The sequence below is a fragment of the Rhinatrema bivittatum genome, chromosome 3 (assembly GCF_901001135.1).
Source record: "Rhinatrema bivittatum chromosome 3, aRhiBiv1.1, whole genome shotgun sequence".
NCBI lineage: Eukaryota > Metazoa > Chordata > Amphibia > Gymnophiona > Rhinatrematidae > Rhinatrema > Rhinatrema bivittatum.
In genome coordinates, this window is record NC_042617.1 from 243299326 (window position 1) to 243318367 (window position 19042).

The 19042-nt window shown below is 49.0% G+C and overlaps 1 protein-coding gene across 4 annotated transcripts in view; it reads left to right on the plus strand.

The window, feature by feature from the left end:
- Positions 1-19042, plus strand: part of SOS1 (SOS Ras/Rac guanine nucleotide exchange factor 1) — a 1044495-nt gene that overhangs the window by 856537 nt on the left and 168916 nt on the right. The gene's annotated exons all lie outside the window — the stretch shown is intronic.

Consider the following 19042-nt stretch of genomic DNA (forward strand, 5'->3'; position numbering starts at 1 on the left):
CGGGGGAAGGACAATCCCAGGACCCTGACGTGGACGACCCCACCTTGGCGGCCCAGGTGGAGGGCGACGACCCTAGGGTCCTCCGCATCTTCCAAGCGGCGGAGTTAGATGACCTCATTCCCTACATCCTCCAGGAAATGGATATTGATCCCCCTCCAGAACCGGTGGAGCCTGACCCGGCTCTCGAGGGACCCCCTCCTAGCAGGACTGCGGCTTCTAGCCAAGTCTTTTCCCACTCATCACAAGATCTTGCAGTTGATCACTCGGGAATGGGATTCCCCGGAGGCCAACCTTAGGGTCGGTAGAGCCATGGAAAAAAATTGTATCCTCTGCCGGTCGAGATTTTGGAAATTTTCAAAGTTCCCGCCGTAGATTCTGCGGGTATCAGCGGTCACAAAGCATACCACTATTCCTGTCACTGGAGGGACGGCGTTGAAGGATATGCAGGATCGGAAGCTGGATGTTTACCTCGAGCGTATCTTTGAGGTCTCGGCCTTAGGGATGCGGGCGGCTATCTGCAGTTCCCTCGCACAGCGAGCGGGTCTTCGGTGGGTGCAGCAGCTTCTCACCTCCCAGTCCTTACCAGACGCTGAGGCTCACCAGGCGGACAGACTGGAAGCCGTGGTTGCCTATGGAGCAGATGCTTTATATGATCTTTTAAGGGTCCTAGCCCGAACCATGGTGGTAGCGGTCTCAGCGCGTCGGCTCCTTTTGCTTCGCAATTGGTCGGCTGATGCCTCTTCGAAGACTTGGATCAGATCATAAAGTCCCTTAATGAGAACGCAGTGCACAAGTTGCCCGAAGATCGACCCCGTTCGTCAAGATCATATAATTACTCCAGAAACCGTTATCGTAACCAGCGGAGAGCGCGTCCTCAGAGGCAACAGCCACCTCGGGCTCCCTCTTCTTGTTCGCACTCCTGGAACCGGCCTTTTCGTGGGCGCCGCCAGGGTAAGGAAGCACAGGGTGCTGGTACATCCGCTAAATCTACCCAATGATGCCAGACGGACCCGCGAGGTGGTCCCTCGACTGGGGGGTCGCCTTGCTCTCTTCTACGAAGAGTGGGTCCAAATCACGTCGGATCAATGGATTCTGCATATTCTAAGACGCGGTTACGCTTTGGATTTTGTTTGCGCTCCTCGGGACGGGTTCCTGTTTTCCTTAATCAAACAGGGAGCCGTGCGGCAGACCCTCGATCGTCTCCTTCAATTGGGGGCCATAGTGCCGGTGCCAGCCGCCGAACTGGGCCGGGGGCATTATTCAATCTACTTTGTGGTTCCCAAGAAGGAAGGTACTTTTCGTCCTATCCTGGACCTCAAGCAGGTCAACCGGTCCCTCAGAGTCCCTCGTTTCCACATGGAGACACTCCGTTCAGTGTTAGCGGCAGTTCATCCGGGAGAATTCTTGGCTTCGTTGGATCTCATGGAGTCGTATCTCCACATACCAATTTGTCAAGCTCATCAGCGTTACCTACGCTTCAAAATTTTGGATCAACACTTCCAATTTCGCGCTCTTCCCTTTGGCCTGGCCACAGCTCCAAGGGTTTTCACGAAGATCATGGTGGTAGAGGCGGCAACCTTGCGCAAGGAAGGCATCCTTGTTCATCCTTACCTAGACGATTGGCTCATCCGTGCAAAGTCACGAGCGCAGTGTATCCTCGCAGTCGACAGAGTGGTACAACTTCTCCAATCTCTGGGATGGATTGTCAACTTCACCAAGAGCAGCCTGGTCCCGTCCCAGTCGTTGGATTTTCTGGGAGCTCACTTCGACACCAAGAATGCCAGGGTTTTTCTTCATCCGGGCAGAGCTCATTCTCTGCGTCAGCAGATTCAAGGATTTATGGCGCTCGAGATGCCCACTGCCTGGAACTACCTGCAGGTACTGGGGACCATGGCCTCGACCATCGATCTGGTTCTTTGGGCATTCGCGCATCTGAGGCCTCTGCAGAGATCCCTACTCTCCCGGTGGCAGCCGGTGTCGAGAGATTTCCAGGCAATCCTTCCGATTCCGAGAGGAACCTTCATCAGTCTCCATTGGTGGCTGGAACCGCGGCACCTAGCTCAGGGGGTGTCGCTGGAGGACCCGGATTGGGTGATTATCACCACGGACGCCAGCCTCACAGGCTGGGGAGCGGTCTGTCGGAACAGCTCAATCCAGGGTCGATGGACGGAGGAACAGTTGAAGTGGCCCATCAACCGCTTGGAGACCAGGGCGGTCCGTCTGGCGTTACAGGGTTTCTTCCCCATAGTACGCCATCAAGCAGTCAGGGTGCTATCGGACAATGCGACTACAGTGGCGTACATCATTCGCCAGGGAGGCACGAGAAATCGGTCTCTCTGGAAACTGACAAATTGATGGAGTGGGCAGAGCTTCACCTCCAACGACTAGTGGCCTCGCATATAGCGGGAGTGGACAACGTGCAGGCGACTTTCTCAGCCAACAAAACTTGGATCCCGGAGAGTGAGAGCTCTTGCAGCAGGCAATGCGAATAATAGTACGGCGATGGGGGACACCGCACGTAGACCTAATGGCAACTGCCGGAAATGCAAAGGCCGCCCACTTCTTCAGCCACAGGCGGGAGCGCGGCGCTGAGGGTGTGGACGCGCTGTTCCTGCCCTGGCTGCACCACTGTCTCCTATATGTTTTCCCACCGTGGCCCCTCGTGGGCAAGGTCATCCGCAGGATAGAGGCACACCAAGGGCCGGTGATCCTTGTGGCGCCAGAGTGGCCCCTACGACCGTGGTTCGCGGATCTGCGCAATTTGACGGTGGAGGGTCCCCTTCATCTCGGTCAGCTGCCACGTCTTCTACGCCAGGGACCAATATTTTTCAAAGAGGCAGATCGCTTCTGTCTTGCGGCCTGGCTTTTGAGAGGCATCAGTTGAGGAGGCGCGGTTATCCGGAGCCGGTTATTTCAACGCTACTGAAAGCACTAAGATGTCCACCTCTGTTACCTATGTTCGAGTCTGGAAGGTCTTTGAGGATTGGTGTGGAGCGAATGACATTTTTCCCATGCAGGCCTCAGTGCCACAAGTCCTTTCCTTCTTGCAGGCAGGTTTGGATTTGGGTCTTGCTTACAATTCTCTTCGGGTTCAGGTGGCGGCCTTGGGGGCTTTTCTTCGCAGTGGAAATAAGGAGTTTCTGTCCTCGCATCCGGACGTCTCCCGTTTCCTTAAAGGAGTGAAACATTTGAAGCCTCCGATTCGCCCACCTTGTCCGTCGTGGAATCTGAATCTGGTGCTCAGAGTCCTCTGTGGTTCGCCGTTCGAACCTCTAAGCTCGGCTACCATCAAGGACGTCACTCTCAAGACCATTTTTCTCGTGGCAATCAGTTCAGCAAGATGTATTTCCGAGCTGCAGGCCCCTATCCTGTCGTGAACCATACCTTCGTTTCACGCCTGAAGGGGTTTCGCTGAGGACGGTTCCTTCTTTTCTCCCTAAAGTGGTTTCGGCATTCCACCTCAACCAATCTGTGGAATTACCATCTTTTGCCTCTTCTGAGTCTGGAGACCTGCGAAGACTGGATGTACGGCAGTCTCTGATACGCTATCTGGAGGTGACTAATGATTTTCAGCTCTCCGATCATCTGTTTATCCTCTGGTCCGGACCCCGGAAGGGTTGCATGGTCTCCAAACAATCTGTAGCGCGGTGGTTGAAGGGAGCGATCATAGCAGAGTACCTTGGTGTAGGTAAGGCCCCTCCGCTGGTTGTCAAGGCTCATTCTCTTCGAGCCCAGGCGACATCTTGGGCGGAGAGCTCCTCCGTCTCCACTCAGGAGATTTGTAGAGCGGCCACCTGGAAGTAGATCCATACTTTTGCAAGACATTATCGCCGGGACGTCGGTGCTCCGTCGGGCGGTCAGCTTGGAGACAAGGTAATACAAGCAGGGCTGTCTGCGGCCCACCCGTGATGGGAAAGCTTTGGTACATCCGACCGTCTGGAATGATCCTGATATGTACAGGGAAAAGAAAATTATTCCTTACCTGCTAATTTTCGTTCCTGTAATACCATGGATCATTCCAGACACCCTCCCTTGGTTTTGGGGTTTGCTTGTGGGACATCCCTGCCTACCTGTCTTAACAATCTTTTACTCTGTACTTCGAATACTGCGCGTCTTTTTTGTTCACGCACTGCTGTTTGCAAGTTCACTGTTCAGAATTTAGTTGCTGTTTATTTGGACAGCGGTTATTTCAATTCCTTCTTTGATTACTTGATCCCTCTGTTTTTAGTCTCTCTCTCTTGGGCTTTATTAGTCTAGTTACTGAGAGCTGTTACAGGGGAGGCGTGGTTATATGGGTCCTCCCCTGGGAATTTTGTGTTCTGACTCCATCTGCTGGACATGGAACATAACCCACCGTCTGGAATGATCCATGGTATTACAGGAACGAAAATTAGCAGGTAAGGAATAATTTTCTTCTTGCAGGTCGAGACTCATTTTCAAAGAGGAATCTTCCATAGCGTTTCCCTTCAAAAACCTGAGGCTTGTACATCTGAACTTTGCACATACTTTGCAGCTGGTGCAACTTTTGCAGAGATTTCAAGATCTTATTTATTAAAAAATATATTTTTCACTTATAAAAAATGTGCTAGATGAGTTACAATAAAATTAATGTAATTACAAGCATAAAGTAAACATTTAAAGTATATAACCAAGAATAAACATATACCAAAACAAAAATACATATGACTATTTGTTTCTGACTCTGATCCTTAACACACTACAATATCTAATTAAGAGCTGCCAAAAGCCTCTTTGAATGTAAAAATGAAGATGAAGTCACCGTGTGTACTTAGCCTTTCCTGTCCCTGCCCCATCCCTTTTTCCCATGCCCAAACTTTTCACCACTGAGGGGGAAGGGCACTTTTCAGCCCATGGAATTTACTTGGGTAACTACTTAGCTACATGGACAAATTCCTTTGAAAATTGTCCTTCATATCTGATATCCATTGATGAAAGAATATCTTTAGTCAACTACTGAGATTAGTAATATCAATAGCAGCAAGTGATCATAGCAAAAACTTGATAAAATTGTTGCCTTTGCCCATCTTCAATGGTGAACAAGCAATTGTTTGATGTGGTTCTATTAAGGTTTTCCTTATCCTCCAGATCCATCCAGACTAATGGGTTTTTCTCCGCTACCAGTGAATGGAGACAGAGAAGAAAAGCGTTACTGTACTACTGGTACATAAGACAGTGTGCCACATGAAGTTGTCAGTGTTCTCTTTCTCCAGCAAATGGTTGAGATGCAAAATCATGCAGTCAGACTTTGGAGACTAAATTGCTCCTAGGAGTATTAGGTTCTGTTTTTGGGACCATTCCCCCTGGTCAAGCAGGGGGTTGGAGGCCCTGATTTAGCTGTACCCTGAAATTGAGGAGGATTTCAAAGCTAGTGTGCTGGCTCCCTCATTCTCTGCCGCCTCCTCCCTGTCTTTTACTGGTCCTCCGCCTGGCCCTCTGTAGGAGATTTTGAAAGGGAAATTATTTTGCTTTCAGAGAGCTTGGGATTGAATGGGGTTTTGGTCCCTTTAAGAAGTTTTTTTTTGTTTTGTTTTTTTAAAGGCTGCTTCAGTGAGCAGTAGAGGGATTTTGGGGCCTGTTAGCCAGTGTGTTTCAATGGCACTTCCTCCTGTAGACCTTTCAGTGAGCTGGTGTTTGCCACGAAGAGGGGGAAGAGAGCTCAATGAGGAGTTGTTTGGTTTTTGTTTTGTTTTTTTACCTCCCGCATGACACTGAGAGCATAACTGCTTCCACGGAATGTGGGAAGTGGTGCCTGGCTCGTGGGGATTGTCAAGCCAAGCTACATTTGTCTGACTGGAGTGCAGCGCATTTGGGCAGCAGGAAAGGTTGTTTGGGAAGTTCTTCACCTGTCACTGAGCTTAAAAAAAAATAAATAAGAGGCTGCCAGTAGAAAACAGCCTTTCCTGGGCTGTGAGTGAGACCCTATCGGGCATTGAGATGGAACAGAAATAGCAGTCGTTTCGGCTGTTTCTCCTTCTGCTCAGGGGAGGGAAATTGGTGATCCTGCACTTTTGTTTCCCCCGGGGCAAGGGATTCTGCTGCTCAGTGGGTGAGCTTAGGGGGGAAAGCTCTGGGGAGCCTGATGAGTCCTCATATGCTGAGGAGAATTTTCTGTTTGTCGCCTGTGCACGGTTTTCAATAGACCTGCTCCCATGGACCGCAGGAAGCAGTTAAAGACCAGTATGAACCACTGGGTCAAATTTCTGCCTCCAGATCTGTTTTTTAAATCCTGTGCGACAGTGGAAGGCTCCTCAAAATGTTTTTTGCCAGCCAGAGGGGATAGAGAGGTCTACCAAGAGGAAACACCACATGCAGGCTTCTACTGATTCAGCAAAGAGTGAATGGCAGCCAGTTTCCCTTCTTTTCCAACATATCAGGATGGTTTGGGGGAGCTGTTCAGGGCCCTCTGAACATATTCCCAGGGGATAGGGGTACATGATGTTTAGTGAGATTCTGCAGGGAGGACCTCTGCTATGCCTTTGGCCAAGGCTTCGGCCAAACCTTTTTGTATTGTCTTTGGATTTGTATCTCATGCTATGACAGTCGTAGGCACTAAAAAAAAAAAAAAGGTAAAAGTTGAGCTGGAAGAGGAAGGAGAAGATCCGATTCGGGAAGGTCTTCATGGATCCGCTGAGGCATTTCTATCTCTTTGCCCAGTTAAAGCTTTGATGTGGGCAATGAGCAATGCACCAGTGTCTGGCCTAAAGGTGGGCAGAGCCAAAGCAAAGTGTATCCTTCCTCAGAGGAGGTCTTGAAGTTGCTGCGGATACCTGAGATGACTACCTTGGTAATGGCAGTTTCCTGTACGTACCCGGATCAGTCCAGACAGTGGGTTGAGCCTCCTTTCCAGCAGGTGGAGACAGACTAAAACTTGAAGGATGCCCTATATCAGGACAGAGCCTCTCCTCTAACCCTTCAGTATTCGTCTGTCTCCAGCAGGTGCAGCATCTCCCCTTCGGTTCTCTGCTGTAGGCTAGTCAGCCTCCTCTTCTTTCTTTTTCGGCTCAAGCAAGTAGTTCTTTGATTCCCGCTTGTTTTAGAAACAAAAAAAAAATAAAATCTATGAAGGAAATTTTGCCTGCTTTTAGTGCTTTTACTGCTTTTGTGTGGGAGACGTCCATCTCCCTGCTCTTGCCCGGCTCAGGGGAGCTTTGCCCCTTTTGCAGGAGGGGGTTCCCTGCATAGTCCTGAGTCTGTGGACGCTTCCAGGTGTGGGGACCGACGCTCTCTGGGCTTCGTTCCCCCTCTGGCTGCCGAGAGGGTTTTTAACCCGCTGCTGCGCTCAGTTAAAAAAAAAAGGAGTTTAAAAGTTTTCAAACTTCAATAAGTTGCAGGTACTCACCTACCTCTAACTTATTTGCAGCAGTTGACCAGCTTTTTTATTTTTTTCTGGTCAGAGTAGGGCTAGAACCGGCAGCCAGAGAAGAAGGCAGCAGATTTCCCGCCTGCTCTCTCCTGCTGTGCAGGCTGTCAATCAAGCTTTTTTTTCAGCTTTTTTTTTTCTTCAGCCGCGGATTAGCTATGTCCCGGCTGGCAGCCTGCCTTTCTTGTGGGCTGCCCTGTTCGCGGTTTTCGCGGCAGGGCCTCTGCACTGCTTGCCTGCCGGGTGGGGAAGGTCCCTCCTCTGCAGGACAAGCAAATTTAGCCCGGGGCTCCACTCCTCCCGGCATGGCTAGGCCTTTCCCGGGTCGGCAGAGCCTGGGAATGGCCGCCATCTTGGATTTTTCATCGGGGCCGATTTCAGTACTCCCTGGGGCTGGGGGGCCAGATTTTTTTGATTTAACCCCCGATGTGGCTCCCACGGGTGCCCGGGGAGGGGGGGTCCTGACCTTCCCTCGCTCCCCCCCCCGGCCAAATCCAGGGTCCCTTTTTCAGCGGATTTCGTCCTCCTCATGCAAAAACCTTATCTAGCTAGCCTGCATGAGCTGGACGAAAGCCCCCCCCTGCCAAAAATCCCCTCACTCAGTGCCGTTGACCACTGGACCGGCCGCGGAGCCCCAGGGACCGGTGCGGGTGGTCCCGGGGGTTCTCCCCCCCCCCCCCCCCCCCGTGTCTCCTGTGTCCTCAGACCCCGCTGCTTCCTCGGATTCAGCAGATGCCCCCCCCCCTAGAGGGGGATGACCCTAGAGCCCTCCGTCTTTTTCGTAAGGAGGAATTAGAGCCCCTCCTCCCTTTTGTTTTGTAGGAGCTGGGTCTGGAGAGTCCCTCTGTGGATATTCTCATGGCCTTGCTCCCTAAGGATATGAACCCGGTTCTGGGAGGGCTCCAGTCTCGGCCTTTCCCTTCCATCCCATGCTTAAGCTCCTTATCCTGCGGGAATGCGAGGCTCCTGAAGGTGCACTTCGGGTGGGGCGTGCGATGGATAAGCTCTATCCCCTCCCGGAGGAGGGCTTGGAGCTGTTGCGATATCCATCGGTGGATTCTTATGTTTCTGCAGTGGCCAAGCACACCACGATTCTGGTGGAAAGTTCCACAGCCTTGAAGGATTTATTTATTATTTAGGGTTTTTTTATACCGACATTCTCGATATACATATCAAGTCGGTTAATTCTCAATTCACAATTCCGTAATTCACAAGACCGTAAGCTGGAGGCTCACCTGAAGCGCATCTTCGACGTTCTGGCCCTTGGGGTCCGGGCGTCTTGCTGTAGCAGTCTCATGATGCGAGCGGGCCTCCAGTGGGTCCAACAGTTACTCTGCTCCCGGGAGCTTCCGCCAGGTGAGACAGAACAAGCCGAACGTCTGGAGGCAGTCACTGCTTACGTATCGGACGCCCTCTACAATCTGGTCCGTGTCCAGGCGAAGGCGATGGTTTCGGCAGTGGCGGCCCAGAGGCTCCTTTGGCTACACCACTGGTCGGCTGATCAGTCCTCAAAGACTCGGCTGGGCACGCTGCCCTTCAAAGGTAAGATGGTCTTTGGCGAGGATCTTGAGAAGCTTATGGACTCCTTGGCTGACAACAAGGTCCATAAGCTCCCAGAGGACCGTCCTAAGTCTTCCCGATCCTTCGCAGCCTCTCACTCTCGCTTCAGGGGCCAGCGTCGCTTCGCTTCTTGGGGGCGGGGCGGTTCTGCGAGGGGGTCTTCTTGTGTGCAGTCCTGGTCACAGTCCTTTCGTGGCAGACGGCCCTTTCGCGAGGGCCAGCCCATGCGTGCCGCCGTTAAACCTGCCACGCAATGAAGTTCAGCCGACCCATTCCTCAGTTCCTTACCTCGGCGGACACCTCTCCCTGTTCTTTGAGGAATGGTTCAAGATCACGTCGGATCAGTGGGTCCTCGACATTATCAGAGACGGGTACGCTTTCGACCTCGTCAGGGAACTTCCAGATCTCTTTCTTTTCTCGCCTTGCGGCCGGGCCAAGAGGGACGCGGTGGTCCAGACTCTCTCCAAGCTTCTGGATCTAGGAGCAGTGGTCCCAGTCCCGGAAAGGGAAATTGGCGCCGGCCAGTATTCTATTTACTTCACCGTGCCCAAAAAGGACGGGTGCTTCCGCCCAATATTGGACCTCAAGAGGGTCAATCGGACTCTCAAGATCCTCCACTTCCGCATGGAAACCCTGCGGGCGGTCATTGTGACGGTCCGCCCGGGAGAGTTCCTTGCTTCCCTTGATCTCGCAGAAGCTTATTTTCATATTCCCATTCACCGCGACTATCAGAAGTATCTCCGGTTCCACATTCTCAACTAGGACTTCCAGTTTCGAGCTCTCCCCTACGGCCTCGCGACCGCTCCTCGCACCTTCACAAAGATCATGGTAGTAGTAGCGGCGGCCTTGCGCAGGGAGGGGATTCTCGTCCATCCCTATCTGGACGATTGGCTCAACAGGGCCAAGTCGGAGACCTCTTGCCGGCGGGCGGTGGATCGCGTCTTGGAGCTCCTTGCCTCTCTCAGGTGGATAGTGAACTTTTCCAAGAGCAAGCTCCAGCCCTCCCAGGAGTTGGAATTTCTGGGAGCCCACTTCGACACCCAAGTAGGCAAGGTTTTCTTACCTCGGGCGTGAGCCCTCAAGCTGATCGATCAGGTCCAGACTTTGATTGCCCTACCCTCCCCGACAGCCTGGGATTATCTCCAAGTCCTGGGATCCATGGCTTCTACCATCGACCTTGTCCCCTGTGCTTTTGCTCCTATGCATCCATTACAGAAAGCTTTGCTGTCCCGTTGGCAGGCAGTGTCGGAGCAGTTCCACTTAGTCCTTCCGTTCTTGGATTCTACTGCCGACGAAGTACAGTGGTGGCTGTCTCTTCCTCATCTTCTGCAAGTGATGCCTCTTCAAGCTCCACAGTGGACGATAGTGACCACGGACGCCAGCCTGTTGGGCTGGGGTGCGGTCTGCCTTTCTCAGTCCACCCAGGGAACATGGTCGCAGACTCAGTCGCGCTGGTACATCAATCGACTGGAAACGTTGGCGGTCAGCCTGGCGCTTCAGGAGTTCCTTCCCCCTGATCCGCGGCAAGGCGGTACAAGTCCTGTCCGACAACTCCACCACAGTGGCCTACATCAATTGCCAAGGGGGCACTTGTAGTCCCCTGGTAGCCTTAGAAGCCAGTCGTCTCCTCGCTTGGGCGGAGTGTCACCTACAGTGCCTTGCGGCTTCTCACATCGCCGGAAAAGACAATGTTCAAGCCGACTTCCTCAGCCGGCAGTCGCTCGATCCGGGAGAGTGGGAGCTATCAGACGCGGCCATGGCTCTGATAGTGGACAGGTGGGGTCCTCCTCACCTCGACCTCATGGTGACTCTGCGCAATGCCAAGGCCAATCGGTTCTTTAGCCGCTGGAGGGAGCACGGCGCAGAGGGCGTGGATGCTCTGGCTCTACCTTGGCCAGCGGACGTCCTTCTGTACGTGTTTCCCCCGTGGCCACTGGTGGGGAAAGTTCTCAGGAGAATCGAGCTCCACCGGGGACCGGTGATTCTCTTCGCTCCCGAGTGGCCGCGAAGGCCGTGGTTCGCGGATCTCATCAATCTAGCGGTGGATGGGCCCCTGCGCCTCTGTCATCTCCCTCGTCTCCTCCGGCAGGGGCCTATATTTTTCGACCAGGCCGATCGCTTCTGTCTAGCGGCCTGGCTTTTGAACGGCGTCGCCTGAGGCGCAAAGGTTATAGGGAGGAGGTCATCTCCACCCTGCTGCGAGCCCAGAAGCAGGCGACTTCTCTGGCCTATGTGCGCATCTGGAAAGTTTTTGAGTCCGCATGTACGGAGGCGGGTGTCCCTGCGCGCTCTGCCTCGATTCCTTTGATTCTTTCTTTTCTTGAGAAGGGTCTCTCTAAGGGCCTCTCCTTCAGTTCTCTACGCATTCAAGTCTCTGTGCTCTGCTCTCTCCTGGGTCGGGTGGATGGTCATGCCTTAGCAGCTCACCCTGACTTGATTCGTTTCCTGAGGGGCGTTAGACACCTCCGCCCCCCTCTCGGGCCACATGTCCGTCGTGGAGTCTCAACCTAGTCTTTCGTGCTCTCTGTGCGGCTCCCTTCGAGCCTCTTCGCCACGCTACGCTCAAGGATCTTATTCTGAAGACTGTCTTTCTGGTCTCTATTTTCTCTGCTCGCCGTATTTCCGAGCTTCAGGCGCTGTCCTGTCGGGAGCCCTTCTTGCGTTTCTCGGATTCCGGGGTTTCTCTCAGGATGGTTCCTTCCTTCTTGCCTAAGGTTGTCTCCGCTTTTCATGTCAACCAGTCGGTCGAACTCCCAGCGTTCTCTCCGGAGGAGATTGCGGGTACGGCGGGGTGGCGACCTTTATCGGCTAGATATAAAACGAGTCTTGCTTCGCTATCTCCAGGTCACCAATGACTTCCGGGTATCGGACCATGTCTTCGTCCTTTGGAGTGGTCCCAACCGCGGTAAACAGGCTTCTAAGACCACGATTGCGCGGTGGTTGAAGGAAGCCATTTCCTCGGCGTATCTTTGTCAAGGTCGTCCGCTTCCTGAGGGTCTGAAGGCCCATTCTCTGCATTCTCAGGCTACTTCATGGGCGGAGAGTCAATCTGTCTCCCCGCAGGAGATTTGCAGGGCCGCCACTTGGACGTCTCTGCACACTTTTGCTCGGCACTACCGTCTGGATGTACACGCTCCGGTGTTCGGTTCCTTTGGGCGGCAAGTGCTTCGAGCGGGACTGTCTCGGTCCCACCCAGTTTAGGGAAGCTTTGGTACATCCCACTGTCTGGACTGATCTGGGTACGTACAGGAAAGGAAAATTAGTTCTTACCTGTTAATTTTCGTTCCTGTAGTACCACGGATCAGTCCAGACGCCCTTCCCTGTCTGTCTTCTGTCCTCTCGAAGCTTGTTTTCTTGCAGGTCTGCAGACCTCTATATATTTCTTTGTGCAAGATTACTGAGCAATTACACCGGAAGCCTTGGTCGTTTTCTTATACCAAGTTGATGCAAGAGCATATAGGTATACCATGTTTTCTACATTATTCTATATTTGCTCCGTTGAGCTTTACAGTTACTTGCTTGATGCTATTCTTGGGTTTGTTGTTTTATGCTTTGACATACGTTATACTGAAGGGGTAGAGGATAGGCTCTGTCCTGATATAGGGCATCCTTCAAGTTTTAGTCTGTCTCCACCTGCTGGAAAGGAGGCTCAACCCACTGTCTGGACTGATCCATGGTACTACAGGAACGAAAATTAACAGGTAAGGACTCATTTTCCTATTTGAGAGGATCTCTATTCCAGTAGAAGGTTAGCAGCATTTAAGAATTCTCAAGGCCAGAGGTTGGAGATCCATCTTAAAGAGTTTTCTCAGGCTGCTGTTTTGACCTTTAACATGGCTATGTGTAGTAGTTTTATAGCGAGGACTTGTTTGCTATGTGTCCAACAGATTCCTATTGTGGTCTCAGAATAATTCCTCTCAGAGATGAAAATGAAGTGTCTAGAGCAGTGGTTCCCAATCCTGTCCTGGGGACACCCCAGCCAGTCGGGTTTTCAGGATATCCACAATGAATATGCTTGTTATGGAGGCAGTGCATGCAAATTTTCTCTCATGCATATACATTGTGGATATCCTGAAAACCCGACTGGCTGGGGGGGTCCCCAGGACAGGGTTGGGAACCACTGGTCTAGAGTCTAGTTTGGCCTTTATTGCAGATGCTTTGTAAAACTTGTTGAGCACTGTGGTCAATCAGCAAGTAAAGAAGAATGATATTAACTATTGACAACGTCCATAAAATTTATAGAAAGTTCATCTTAGTTTTATTGAACAAAACTCGTAATGTGTCAGTATACAGCCCTAACTTTACACATAAGAGTAAACAGTCTCCTGACACTAGCCGTGTTTCGTGAGAAATGTGACAGGAGGGAGCCTGGCAAAACAGTAGAATTAAAAAAAGCAATGTGATAGAAAGGACATGGAGCATCTGAAATAAACAAAAAAGTATGTGTGTATATAATCAGCTTACCCAAAACTTAGAAGCATGCTGGTCAATTGAATGCTTAGCAAACAGTGTTTATATCTAAAAAAAGGAAAACCAAAAGATAGAAGTAAAAGTTCACCAAAATATACAGAAAATCACAAGATTAGTCCTTCAAACAATGAAAAGCTTACCAAGGTTCATAAACATTGGTGGTCTAGTTAACACTTACAGAGCTTAGTGGGATGTATTTGAAGAGAGAAATGGCACAAAAAACAGGCCATATACTATTGGCTGTCATTCAGGAGCAGGACCCCCATATAATAATGTAAAGAGGGAATCCCTAGTGTTCCAAAAGTGACATGCAGGTGGGGAGCTATTATTCAAAATCAGTACCGCCCCAATGGAGAGGGAATCCCTAAAGTTGTAGGAGTGAAATGCAAGCAGAAGTGTTACTAAAGATTCCAGCGACGAGCAATATATAGAGTTTTGAGAAACAATGGTAGAAAAAAGCCACCCATATACTGACGTCACTGGGGGACCTCCACAAAGTGGTGCCGATCAGAGTGCTTCAGTTTTGGGTAAGCTGATTGTACATATACTGTTTTGTTTATTATTTCAGATGCTCCATGTCCGTTCTATAACATAGCTTTTTTGAATTCAACTGTTTTGCCAAGTTCTCTCCCAGTGTAGTTCTTATGAAACATGGCCCCTATAAGGTTTGGGCTGTATGCTGACACATAACGAGTTTTGTTCACTAAAACTAAGATGAACTTTCTATATATTTTATGGACATTGTCAGTGATTAATATCCTTCCTCTTTACTTGCTGACTGACCCCTCAATGGTTGGATACTTCAACAGTTCCTGTTGCTTTGAGCACTGTGGTCAGACATATGAAGGCATGGAAGTAGCTTCTCTGCTTGAGCAATGGGACAGTAGCAATATGTTCCCAGTCCCAGCTTGGTAACTTTTTCCTTTGAAGTTAAGCTTCTGTTTGGGGAGGATCTAGAGCAGTTGGTCAGGCATTTGGACTACTCTATAGTGCATAAATTGCCTGAAGGCAGGCCTAAGGGTCTTTGAAAAGTCTTTCCTATAGGTGCATTTTCAGGAAGACCAGGGAGATCTGCATCTTTGCAGCATCAGCAGCCCTCAACATTTCTGTTCTTTTGGTGGATCTGCAGGAACTCTCAAGAGGGCGCATGCTTTGATTCATGGAGGCATGAGGATTCCCAGTGAGGTCCTCTGGTTCACCTTCTGGTGGTCATATGAGGGATTGATGGTCCATATTTTATAATATGTGGACCGGGCTAATGTTGGACCAGTGGTTGCCTCTCCTGGCAAGAGATGTTTACATCTTAGATTTTGCGTGACCACCGGTTGAGGCTTTCAGGTCTTTTCAGAGCTTCCTTTGTAGAGGGAAGCTATAAGGTCTCCCGCTAGTGTGTCTCTTCCTCTTGGCTGTTGTAGTTCTGGTTCCAGGAAGGAAAAGAGGTCTCTGCTGTGATTCCATTTCCTTAGTGGTACCAAGGAGGGTAAATTTCGGCCTATTTAAGTTAAACAAGTAAGGCTTGGTGGCCTTGAGAGTTCCCTCTTTCTTGTGTGGAGACTCTCCAGTCAATGATTCCTGCAGTCAGGCACTTCCATTTGAGCTCACCACAGCCCCCTGACACAATCTCCAAGGTGATGGGAAGGTGGCAGCAGTCTTAAGCTAAGAGGAGTTATGCTGCAGCCCTATTTGATTGTTTGACTTATTCGGGCAAAGTCCAGAGATGTTGGCCTATAGTCTGTTCATAAAAGTGATGCTGATGTTGAAGACTCTAGGTCAAGTCAAAAAGTATCCTAAGACCAAACTGGTTCCATCACAATGTTTTGGATGCCTACACTGATGTCAGTGTAGGTAAGGTGTTCCTTACTTTATAGATTCGTCATTTTTGCACCACAGAGATCCCAGGCTTTAAGATTATCTTCAGGTCCTCGGATCCATGAGGTCTACACTGGACTTGGTTCCTTGGAAGTTGTGCTTGAGAGACCTTTGCAGACTACTCTTTGGTCACGGTAGAGTCCCCAGTTGGAGGATTGTGAGGTCGGTTTACTTCTATCTGGGGAAGACATATCGAGTCTGTTCTGGTGGCTTTCGCAGAACAGTTAGTTCAGTAGCATGGAGTTTCTCATTCTCAATTGGATCATGGTGGTATGGATGTCAGTCTGAAAAATGGGGAATCCTTTGTCAGTGCAGGGCTATGATTGGTGGTGGAAGCTTCTTGGTCCATCAGGTGTTTGGAAACATGAGCAATCAGAAATGCTTTGGTGTTCTTTCTTTTGCTAATCCGCAATAGGGCAGTCAGAGTTTGTCAGACAATGCAACAGTAATGGCATCCATTGTCACAGGAGACACTGAGAGCCCAGCGATGGTGATGTTATTCCATTGAGCAATGTGTGCAGGCCTTCTTGGTAGCTCCTGTGGCCAGGGTGAAGAGTGTTCAAGTGAATTTCTTAGCAGGTATGCTCTAGATCCTGGGAAGTAAGATTTGGCATAAGAAGCAGTGTCATTGGTCAAGGCATCTTGGAGGGGTCCCCTGTTGATTTTTATGGCAAGACTGATTGGCGAGGCCTCACGGTTCTTCAGTGAAAATGGGAGGCAGGTTTGAATGGTCTCTTTGCTTATTCCCAGCCATGTCTCGAGATTCTACTGTCCATTTTTCCTCCTTGGCCTTTGATAGAGTATTCAGCTGCATACAGGCAAGGGTGATCCTGGTGGCTCAGGAGTGGCCCTGGCAATCACAGTTTGCGCATCTGGTGAGCCTCAAATTAGTGTCCTTCAAGACTCATAAGAAATTGTCATACTGAGTCAGACTGAGAATCCTTCAAGTTTAGAATCCTGTTTCCAATAGTGGCTAATGAGGATACAAGTGCTTGACAGGTACCCAAACATTAAGTAAATCCCATGCTACTAATGCTGGTAATAAGCAGTAGCTATTCCCCAAGTCAACTTAATAGCAGTTTATGGACTTCTCCAGGAACTTGTCCAATCCTTTTTTAAACTCAGCTACACTAACTACCCTTACCATATCCTCTGGCAATGAATTCCACAGCTTAATTGTGCATTTAAGTGAAAAAGATTTTTTTTTCTGTTTTGTTTTAAATGTGCTACTTGTTAACTTCATAGTGTGACACCCCCCCCCCCCCCCCCCTTGTTTTCTTGGTCCTTGTATTATCTGAAAGAGTAAATAACCAATTCACATTTACCTGTTATAGTCCTCTCATGATTTTATAAATCTGTGTCATATCCCCCCTCAGCCATCTCTTCTCCAAGTTGAACAGCCTTAACCTCTCTAGCCTTTCTTCATAGGAGAGCTGTTCCATCACGTCTATCATTTTTGTCACCCTTGTCTGTACCTTTTCTAGTGCAACTATATCTTTTTTTATCTGCGATGGCCAGAATTGCACACAATGCTCAAGGTGCATTCTCACCATGGAGCGATACTGATGGCATTATGACATCCAATCATATTCCCAGGTGGCTGAGTCAAGATCAATTTTTCATAAAGCAGTTGGACTGCTTTTGTCTTGCGGCCTGGCCTTTGAGAAGAGAAGGTCAAAAATTGAAAATTATTTGGTGTAGGTCTTTACAACCTACCTTCAAGCTAAGTAACCCTAGACTTTCCTTGTGTATATGTGGGTTTGGAAAGTCTTCAAGATCTGGTATCGAGAGAGGTCTAGTCCCCCTTCGGCCTTACTTTCTCAGTTCCTTTCCTTTTTCCAGAGAATTACAGAAGGGACTAGCCTGAACTTTCTTAGGGTGTAAGTGGCGGCATTTCCTGGTTCAGTTGGACAGGGCATAAGACTTCATTGACCTCTCTTCTGGATGTCATGAGATTTTTCAAGGGAGCACAGCATTTGCATTCCTCAGTTCAGCAGGTGGATCCACCATGGAATTTTGCATTGATTTTGAGGGCCTGATGTAGCTCCCCTTTCGAACCATTGGGAAAAGGGTGTCATTGAAAGATCTCAACCTGAAGATGGTCTTCCTTGTGTCTTTTTGCTCAGCGGGGAATCTTTTGGAGCTGCAAGCTTTGTTGTGCTTGGATCTCTTCCTTCAATTTTTGGTGAATGGGTTTTCCATTTGAAAAATGCTATTATTTTTACTGATGGTTACTTTATTCCACTTTGAGTCAATCTATGCAGTTGCATGACTTACAACATTCAAAGCTTCTTCGCCCCATGGTAGGGAACTTCAGGTTTTACTGATGTGCAAGGCTCTTTTTAAGTATTTAAAGATCACAAATGGCTTTTGCAAGTCAGCTCATCTGTTGGTGCTCTTCAATGTTCATAGCTAGGAGGAGATGGCATCATGATCATCTGTTGCTAGATGGATTGAGGCGGTGATAGCCTCTGTATCTTTACAAGTTCTGGTAGGCTTTCAGGCTCAGTTCCTTAGGGAATAAACTGAGTGGTGCTAGATGTGTCACTGCAGAAGATTTGCGTTGCGGCACTTTGGCCACCATTGCCATTGCACTCTTTTGCCAAGCCTTATAAGCTGGAGGTTTGGGCTCCAGACTCTACAGTGTTTGGCGACTGTGTGCTGCGAGTGGGTATTTTAGATTTCCATCCAATATAGGGATTCTTTGGTACATCCCATTCTTTTGGACTAATCTGGGGGATGATATGGAAGGAAAAAGTTTTTACCTATTATTTTTCTTTCCTTGAGTCCCACAGCTCAGTCCAGAATCTCACCCTGTATTTATGAAACACACACTTCTTTCTGGGTGTTTATAAGTCAGATGATTGCTTTTTATTTTGATGAGTATGTCAAACATAGGCGAAACAAAGAATTTCAAAATTCTTGGTTTCACCTATGTTAATAACATAATTGAGTTTTAGTTACTTTTCTGTGGCTCGCTTTTAAATTGCCTTTAATGTATGAATCCTTTCATTTGCTCAAGCATATGGTTGCTTCCCTGCCGCCCCCCCCCCCCCCCCCCCCCCCCCTTTGAGACTGCCTTGTGGGGTTCTTGGGTTTCTGCAAGCAACCTTTGAATCTTCTCTTTATACAATGCGACACCTTTGGTACATTTTCAAGTAATAAATCTCGAATCAGACTCTCTACAGTGAATTTATCTTTGTGATACCCTTTACTTCCATTATCTACGTTCACTGTATCTCCTGACCATTTTGATTCCTCTTGTTGGAAGGTTCCTGCAGCTGGAATTGCAGTTTCAAATAGTTCTGTGTTTCCCCTGTTTGAACATAAGGCGGATAATTGGTTTGTTCTTAATTTGGTTACAGATTATATTGAGCAACTGCAGGTGGCACACTGTTTTATGTACCAGCAGAACAGTAAAGCTTTTTTTCTCTGTTCTCCATATGCTAAAAGGGGGAAAAAAAACATTTATCTGGACTGTGGGACTCAAGGAAAGAAAATTAGCAGATCAATTTTTCCTTTCAAAGTTCAGTGTGGTAAATACATAAAATCTGATGACGCTTGTTTTCCACATATTTATTTTAATTTGATTAGTTGCTTAATTTCAAGCCAATCTAAGCGAAATACACAATAACGATATATGAAGACTAGACTAGAAGAAACTCTGTGGAATGGAACATGCTCTGATTTTTTTCTATCTTAAGGATTTACACAAAAGTAGAAAGTAGTGTGCAAAGCAGGCTAATTTAAGAATGGCTGAGT